Raw genomic sequence first — 9,703 nt, 5'->3', positions numbered from 1 at the left:
TGTAGAATGTGGAGTGGTTCAGGTGAAACGCTCAAGGTGTTTGCTGAAACATACGGCTCAGATCCGCCCAGATCAGGTCTCATCTTGCCCTACCGCTCTCTCTTTGCTCACAGTTTCTCGTTTTGAAAAGCCACACAGAGACCACAGTGCCCGAGTGTGTGTGTGTGTGTGTGTGTGTGTGTGTGTGTATGCTGATGTGTGTGTGTGTGTGTGTGTGTGTGTGTGTGTGTTTTTTTTAACAGTAACTTATGATAAGAAAACCTCCATCAAAATAAGTGCAAGACTTTTACTTCTTTGTTTTGTTGAGTAAAATAAATGACTTGTGGACTTGTTGTCTCACACTTTTAATCTAACTGAGTGAGAACTAATGATGAATTTGTGACTGAAGGTTCAGAGACAGAAAAACAGGAAGACAAAAACACTCTGATTTGCATCAAATCCAGAAGGACTAGTTTGACAAGAGCAGCAGGAGGGAGTGGCAACACACACACACACACACACACACACACACACACTTCCACAGAAATACACACACTGAAAGCACTCCTGTGCATGTACACACTCTTGAGAAGATTGATTAATTAATGAAGATTTGTTGATCTTGATATTAATTAAAACAGCAACCAGAAATATGTGATTTTCGTAATTACAGTATAATACAAATGATCATTGGTCTTAGCTCAAGTCAGTGGCTGTGACAAACTGACCAATCGTGACCCTGTTTGCATTACTGGACCAATCAGCACTGAGGAGCTGATTTGCATAATTCATTATAAGCTCAGTATCGTTCTCTGGTGGCTCATTCATTTTGACATCTAAAATTACAGAAATGTACTTACATATTACACATACAGTATGGATTTAATTTTGCTTTAATATTACGCAATGTAATACGTGATTTTTCTCACTGTGATGCTCGCACTGAATATATAGTTAACATGATAATATTAATGCCAAAATATTATATTCATAAATGCAAATTCTCATCAGCTATACTCAAGGTTTATATTTTTATGCTTTAACAAAGCTGATCTTTAGAATACTTGACTAAAAAAAAGTGTCAAAACTGTCAAACTGTCTGGCGAATTATTAAATGCCTCTTAATTTATTTTTGCATTTTTTTCTCTCTCTTTTTTTCCTTCTGTTCTTGTCATCATCCAAGTGACAGGGTACGTAGATATGGAAAAAAGTATGCACATCATTTCAAAATATGTTTTGGTTAATACATGAAATTTTGGTTAATATTGTAAAGTCCCAGCATGCATCGTGCCATGAGTAAATCGTGCAAATTGTTGTACATTGATTCACTACTTACTATAGGCTTTGCACAGGCTGGAACAGATAGCAGTATGTCTTTATAACCATAATTTATGACATCTCATATATATACATACAGTATGTTATTCACTCACGATTAGTACAGTTGTTGTACTGCATTGTTCTGTAATGTTCTTATTGTTTGCACTGTATTGTGGCGTTATTGTTTTGCTCTCAGTCAGGTCACATACAATGACAAAAATATGTTGAAGTAGTTTATGTGTACTAGGAGTTAGTTCATGTTTGTACTGTCAATTTAATTAATTTAGTCTCAGCAATAAAAGCCCAATAATAAAAATAAAACAGAATGTTTATTGTCAGAGTGGTTTGTGTGTGATGTAATGACCCTGAACGCTTTATTGGAACTCTGGAATAAAACTCAACTGTGGGCCACAGGATGTTGATTCTTTTTTCCACAGTGCTGTAGGGCTTTACTGGTTGTTTAGATCAGTGTTACTATAAGAAATAATTAATAATTATTTCTTTAGTTATTAATTAATATTTAAATTAATTAATTGAATCTAACTCATTAAAACCTCATATGGGGCTCCAGTAAATGTAATGCGCTACGTTTAGGAGCAAGTTTGGTTATTAGCAATAATTAATAATTATCAAAGATAATTATTAATTATTAAAATCAATAGAACATTGATGAGAATCAATGTTAGCTTTTTTAATCCTTTAAATCAACAATTATCAAAGATAGTCGTTAATTGTTAACATCGATGAAACATTAATTAAAATTAACACTAGCTTACTGATCATTCAAATTCAACAATCATCAAAGATAATTATCAATTATCAAAAATCAATAGAATATTAATAAGGATTAACATTGACGGGGCACCACCCTGGGATCAGGGACTAATAACCGAATAGTAAAACAGTCTCAATATTAGATTGTTTTCTTAGGAAAATCGACATCCGAAGAATATCGATTTTTGGGAAAAAACAATGAATGAAGGTTTGAATCCGAGCACTGACATCCCGTCAGCATGGCACAGGTGTATGTAAAACAAACCAAAACACTTCTCTTTGTAATATAAACAAAGTTTATTTATGTAGTAATATCAATTAATAATTAATACAATGCAGTCAATAAACTTCCGACTTACAACTACAAACTAAACAGTGATATGATTAGATATGGAAATCAAAATAATCCGATAACACATAAGGTGTGTGTGTGACAGTGTGTGTGTGTGTGTGTGTGTGTGTGTGTGTAAGGAGGGACGCGCACAAAATGGCGGACGTGACTCTCATGGAGAGTATGTCACGCGAGACTTCCGGCCAGGCAATATGACCGCGAATGGGGGCGGCGAGAAACCAGTCAATGGCGTCTACCAGTTACCGCGTGTATCCGCTTGTACGATAGCTTAGGGACAAAGCTGGGCTTTAGCATTAAGCTATCTAGGAGCCAAAAATGTGTGCCAGAATGTTTGTGGGGGGTCGCGTGCGTGTGTGTGTGTGTGTGTGTGTGTGTGTGTGTGTGTGTGTGTGGTTAGTACGAGAGAGAGAGGAGTGACGGCCCTAAAGCCGATTTTGTGATCGTGGGAGAGAAAGCAGCTGTTAGTTCATCGCTCAGAGACGCGGTGGATGGCTCGTAAAAGTCCCGCGTTCTTTGACTCTTTAATGGATGAACTCAGTTTACCTGTCTCACCCGCGATGGCGAAATTGCACAACAGTCCAATTTGGTTGGACCACAATACAGCAAAACAAATTCGTGATAATTAATACCCTGAGTATTAATAATGAGCGGACATGGCGGTCCGTAAACTGTACAAGCAAAAACCTTGAAACACAAGAATAATACACTATAATATTCTATCTCTGCCCAGACGTAAACCTCTTACTTGAATCGCATGAGGACACAGGTAGAATGTGTTTTCCTCCGTCCTTTAACTCTGATCCGGTTCCTTGAATCTCGGGTGATGACGGGAGGCCGTTTCCTCGCTCTGTCGGCGGGCGGTACAGCTGTTGATTCTCGGCGGGCTGGCGGAGAACTCAGAAATGTCGACTTGATTGAAGATGGAAGAGAAATCTTTAATCTCTTCACTTCTGTTGGCAAACGGATGAAGATGCAGATTGCTCGGCGGTCTCCTTCAGATCCGTTAGAGTGTTCGGTTGAACACAGAGTAACCTCAACTCGTCCAGCGAGATGGAGATTGTATGGCCACAGTTTCAAGTCGGACGTTACTTCCTTGTGCCACGAGGTTGCACCTGAGAGCAGCGATGAGCTGCGTCTATACTTGGTGAACAAAGTTGCTGGAAGCAAATCCCGGAAGCATTTCAGAGGTATTTCAACTCCTGATGATGTCATGGTTTGAGGTGTGTTCTGTTGTGTGCCTCATCCAATAGGAGTTGAGAGTTCGATCCTTTAGTGAGCAAGACTTCATGGGATTTGTTGTCTGTTTTGGACTCCCTTTGTTTGATTTTGGCACGATTTTTATCAGTATAATTTACGACTTGGAATGTGGGGGCTTGAGTTAGGTTTTTACGACTGTGTTAGGCCTGCCTTTGTCTTCTGTCTGAATACATGAGGCCCAACAGTGGCCTTGAGTTATGAAGCTTATACTGAACATCTTCTGAAACACACAGACACACACGCACATACCTCTTGAGTATATGAAAATGTGTTTTGTGTCAATGGAGAGTGAAACACAAACACCACTCTCAAACCTTTGCAATATGTGAAGGACGACATGGTGTTTGAGTGAAAGATGTTCAGAAAAAATATTTAGGCTGTACAAAAAGTGCCCCGTGGTTCTTAAACAGTTCTGGATACTTCTGAGAGTTGTCTGAAAGAAGCAGTGCATACCCTTGGAGTGGCAAAAAGCAGTGGCCATCTTTATACCCAAGGAACAGGAATCCACAAACATTAGTCAGTTTAGGAGTATTGCACTTCTGAAAGTGGAGGGAGAGTGTGGCAAGGAGGAGGACATGATTAGCCTGATTAGGGGGCCCTAATCAGGCTGATCACGCCCTCCTCCTTGCCACAGAGAGATTTTCTTTTCGGTGGTAGCAAGGAGGATGTCTGACTACCTCCTGAAGAATGGATATGTAGACAAAAGCCACCAGAAGGCAGGCATACCAGGGTTTCCTGGGTGTGTCAATAATATGGGAATGGATCAAGTCTACCAAATGAGATAAGAAAGACCCCCACATATTATGGTTTGATCTGGCAAATGCCAATGGATTGGTACCACACCAGCTCACCAGAAATGCACTGGAGTTTTTTCCATGTACTATTAGTGTATTAAGAGCTTGGTAGGCAGTTACTATGGGAGCCTGAATATATGTCACACAACATAGGAGTACACAACTGGTTGGCAGCAACTGGAAAAAGGAATAGCGATGGGATGTTCTACCATCCTGTTTACAGCCGCATTTGATTCATCCTAATTGTTAAAAGACAGACGGTCAGAGGAATCCGTGCACAGTCTGGGGTGAGATTGCCAGCTCTGTGCAGCTATATGGATGACATTGCAAGCATCCTCCGACTGTTGTATGTACAAACTGACACTTGAAAAGGTTGGAAGAGCTATCGGCATGGGCCAGGATGAAGAATAAGCCAACAAAAATGTGTAGCCTTTCTATTCGTAAAGGAATAAGGAACGACAAGATATCAGATTTGTCCTGAAGTGTCTGAAAGAAGACCTGGATAAGATAGATCATTGTCATCTCCCTGGCAAATTCAAGATCTGGTGTTATCAATTTACAATGTGCCACCACCTGATGTGGCCGCTAATGATGGATACCAAAGCCAACAGTTAAATTAGGAAGTGGCTGTGCTTGCCACGTTGTCTTTCAGATGTAGCACTGTTTGGAAGAAACTTTTTACAGCTGCCACTAAAGTCCATCACCCTGGGCTACAAGCAGGAGAAGATCAGGCTTGTCTTAGAGCTACGGAAATCAAAAGACGAGCCCAGGTCTGAACAGGCCATGCTTGGAAGTCGGAAGAGGTTGTAAATCAGGTGATTTCATGGCTGAAACATCAAGTGATTTTTGGAAGAACCCAATCAGGAAGATCAGCCCTTTCATGGGGGGGGGGGGCGGGTGGATCCCAAACTGTGGATAGCAGACTCCAGAAAGAAGAGAAAAGTTATGGTAATTACAGAAGTATCTAGGATGGAAGAAGAAGGGTATATGACTAGAGCAGTCAGCCAGCAGCAAGGGTGCTGGACAATATGGGAGAGTACATCTGACAGAGCTTTAGGATGGGCTGACCTGTTGAAAGTACCCCAGGCCAGGCTAAGTTTTCTAATAAAATCTATCTGTGACACCCTTCCAAGCCCTCCAAGTTGTCCCCTCTGTGAGACTCCAAGAGCGAATCTGCAGCACCTGTTGGCTGGTTGCAAGACCGCCTTGGTGCAATGATGATACAGGTGGCAGCAAGATCAGGTTCTGTGCAAGACCACAATCCTCCTCAGAGTCAGTTCATAGATTCTGACAAAAAGGGAGGGGCAATGTGGGGAAGGAAGCCAGATCAATTCTGGTACTTGGAAAAGTTTGCCAATGGAAGTTGACCTTGGCCAACCACTGAAATTTCCACTGAAAGCTTCTGGCTATACGAAGGACAAAAAGTCCTGAGAACGTGAGAACAGCAGTAGGGAGACTGTAGGGATAGGGAACATTTGTGTGGTTTGCTAAACCTGCTAAAGAAAGATGGACTCCATCCCTCCAGGGAAGGTGCTGCTCTCCTCTCTGGAAATTTGGCTCATAGTCTTAATAGGGATAGTGTTTGACTAACTGGGGCCCAGGTCAGGAAGCAGACAAACTGGCTAATCCGAACGTCTGCTAGATGCCTTGAGACATCACACAGGTCACATAAACTACAACGCATAGTGACTGTATCAACTAGATATCATATAGAGACTGTGTCTGTTCCCCAAACTACCAAACACAAACCCCTCCCTAAATCATTAAATAATTTTTTTGATTAAGTTAAAACTTGAAAATAAAAAAAATTGAAGATAAACATCATATAAAGGTAGGGATACTAAACATTAGATCTCTTTCAACCAAAGCACTAATTGTAAATGAAATTATCACAGATCATAGTTTGGATGCGCTCTGTTTGACTGAAACCTGGCTTAAACCGAATGAATATATTAGTTTAAATGAATCTTCTCCCCCAGGTTATTGTTGTAAACATGAGCCGCGCCTGGAAGGTCAATGGTTGCTGCAATTTACAGTGAAGTTTTTGGTGTTAATCAGAGGACAGGATATAAGTTTAAGTCTAATAATGCTTAATGTGACACCGTTAGATACAATTAAAAAATCTCTGTCGTCTTTTGTGCTTGCTACAGTATATAGATGCCCATGTCCCAAGACATGTCCCAAGAAACTTTAAAATGGCAGTTATCAAACAGCTTATTAAGAAGCCACAGCTTGATCCTGGAAAATTGTCTAATTATAGACCGATTTCAAATCTCCTGTTTATGTCGAAAATACTAGAAAAGATAGTGTCCTCCCAACTATGCTCATTTCTACAAATAAATAGTTTTTATGAACAATTTCAGCCAGGATTTAGGCCCCATCACAGTACAGAGACTGCACTTATCAAAAATACAAATGACTTGATCTTATCATCTGATCGCGACTGCATTTCTCTTCTAATGCTTTTAGATCTTAGTGCTGCCTTAGATCACGATATACTCTTGAATAGGCTGGAGAATTATGTTGGCATTTGTGGACTTGCATTAGCATGGTTTAGGTCCTATTTAGCAGATCGCTACCACTTTGTCTGTGTAAACGAGGAATTGTCAAATCAAACAAAAGTTAAGTATGGAGTGCCACAGGGATCAGTTTTAGGGTCTCTGCTTTTCTCCTTATATATGCGTCCCCATGGAGATATTATCAGGAAACATGGAATAAGTTTCCACTGTTATGCCGACAATACCCAACTTTATATTTCTTCGAAACCCGACAAAATTCGAAGTTCTCCAAATTAGCAGAGTGTATCAATGAAATCAATGATTGGATGGCCAGAAATTTCCTTCTACTCAATTCCGACAAAACAAAGGCACTAATTATTGGACAAAAAAACTCAAAAAATAACCAACATCTTATGGAGTTTTGTGTTCCTTGCCACAGTCGCCTTCGGCTTGCTCACTGGGGTTCTAAATACAATTATGATTTAATGATTTAATTATTTATTTTTATACACCATTTACAATCATATTTAATCAAACTACACAATGATGACTCTAAGACTTTATAGATATTACAGTTTTCGTTTTCTGTTAATACATGATTTTCTGTAAAGCTGCTTTGAAATGATGTGTGCTGTGAAAAGCGCTATACAAATAAAAATGACTTGACTTGGTTTGAGATCATATGTGGTGCAATTACATCAGGGAAAGGAATACAAGGGCTTGTGTCTATCTAGTATGTTAGCTTGGGTTATTGAAGAGGTTGGTGCATAGGGTTGTGTGGTAAAGTAGTATGCCATATGGAACCGGGGACACTGAGCATGCGTTAATGGTGCCAGTAGGGCCATATGCTGCACAATGGGCATGGTATAGTACGGATGTGCAGCAGATGATGCCATGGCATAGGCCTTGGGACATATGATAGAATTTTTTGTGGGGGTGTCATAGAACCTTGTCTGCATGTTCTGACTTGTAAAAAAGAACTGTCTTGATGGGAAGGCATGAATTAGAGGAAATGGAAAGGATCCAGTGTCCAGCTGTGGGGGGTAGCAGGGAGATGTCCCTGACTGCTGCCCCACCATCAGAAGATGTTCTGTGATTAATAATGTGGAACATCTATGATGGGTGGGTCCTGGCTGATGAACCAACAGCTAGACTGAAGGCACTGGTGGAGATACAGCAGGCAATAATACACAGCAGATTTTGACAGCTTCCTGTGTACCTGATGAATAGATGAGTATGATTATGTGATTATTATGTGATTATTATTTGATTGTTTATTACTTCTGCTTATGGTTGTACAGAGTGGACCAATTGGTAAGGTTGATATGTAGATCAAGGGTTTTCAGCCTGTGGGATGCGCCCAGCACCTGGGGAGCGTCAAGATTACCATGTTTGATTCATTTCTCTGACTTGAGTTTTACGAATACATTCACCAAAGAGATTAGTTAAGATTTCATGTATACGCCAGTGGGTGGTGACAAATGAGCGTCTGTCTTGCGTGTGTTATAAGTGAGTCACTGAGACCTTGATTCACCTGATTTATTAAAAACAGCAATTTATGACCGAAACAATGGAAGTGAATGAGAACGATTCATTCACTTAGAAGGTTTGTTAAAAAAACAGACTCATTCACGAACAAAAGTAGTGCTTTAAGGAAAGCGACATTAAACAAAACATCGGAAGTATGATGAACAGAAGCTAAAATACAGATTCACAGGCATTGGCGCTCGTTGTAAACCATTTAAACAGGGATATGTTAGCTTGACTTTTTCCACTGTAGATTCAGGGTTGACAAACCATAACCTATCAGTGACCAAACCATTGTGAGAAAACACGTTTTCCATACATCAAAAACATGTTTATTGATAGCTGATTTATGGCAGACTGTGTCAGTACTGAACCACAGACTGACATTATGTGCTCTCAGAAACAGACTCAACTGTCACACCGAATATGGTAAGAGAAGCTCAATATCGTTCATAATTTAAATTATGTTATTTAAATAGTATGTCAAGAAGGCACGCATTTCTTTTTCAATGTATTTTGGGGTGAGTTGGGGGGCACATGTCCTGAAAGGCTGAAATCTTGTATCTCTGATTGTTAGTATGTGATCAGTATATTGATTCTGTGGGATGATTGTAGTGATGCATGACGTAATCAGAATCTTTCATATGTTCTGGGTCTGAAATGTACACATGCCAGCATCAACCCACCAAATGCAGGTGAAAATTTACCATGTAATACTGTCAACACAGTTATCGAGTTCATCGTGTGCAGTGCGTGAATGACTCTGTACTGCAGGTAAATATTTTACCTTTACATTTATTCATTTGGTAGACACTTTTATCCAAAGTGACTTACAAAAGAGGAATAATACAACATAAGCGATTAATCTTATGGAAAGAGTAGTACGAAAAGTGCTGCATTACAAAGTTTCCATTGCATCAGAAAAATACTATCCAAGAGAGATTAGAGTGCAACAAGAATAATATATATAATTTATATAAGGAATAAGGAATATTCCGGGTTCAGTACAAGTTACCTGTAAGGTGGGACTTCCTTTCTGCATCTGTTGACCTTTGGGCACTAGAGCTTCTTGGTTGGGCATTCCAATTTCTCCCATTCTTTTAAATAGAAGTGGCCTGTCTCTGCTAAATAGTCTCTGGTTTGACTGGACCCACGACCTTCAACATCAGCAACATCAGATATGAGGGAAGTCTATTTGTTTT

The 9,703-nt window shown here is 39.9% G+C and overlaps 2 protein-coding genes across 2 annotated transcripts in view; one reads left to right on the top strand and one right to left on the bottom strand.

Moving 5' to 3' along the window:
* The window catches only part of gpa33a (glycoprotein A33 (transmembrane), paralog a), a 19,172-nt gene extending 19,078 nt beyond the window's left edge, over positions 1-94 (bottom strand). Inside the window, exon 1 of the mRNA XM_051702082.1 lies at positions 1-94. This exon is cut by the window's left edge and continues 81 nt beyond it. The gene's annotated coding sequence lies outside the window, so the exon portion shown is untranslated.
* LOC127443464 (uncharacterized) overlaps positions 1-9,703 on the top strand; it is a 231,435-nt gene that overhangs the window by 137,196 nt on the left and 84,536 nt on the right. The window lies entirely within an intron of this gene.

The sequence above is a fragment of the Myxocyprinus asiaticus genome, chromosome 7 (assembly GCF_019703515.2).
Source record: "Myxocyprinus asiaticus isolate MX2 ecotype Aquarium Trade chromosome 7, UBuf_Myxa_2, whole genome shotgun sequence".
Classification (NCBI taxonomy): Eukaryota; Metazoa; Chordata; class Actinopteri; order Cypriniformes; family Catostomidae; genus Myxocyprinus; species Myxocyprinus asiaticus.
The sequence above is the reverse complement of the archived record's forward strand: the minus strand, read 5'-3'. Positions and strand labels throughout refer to the sequence as shown.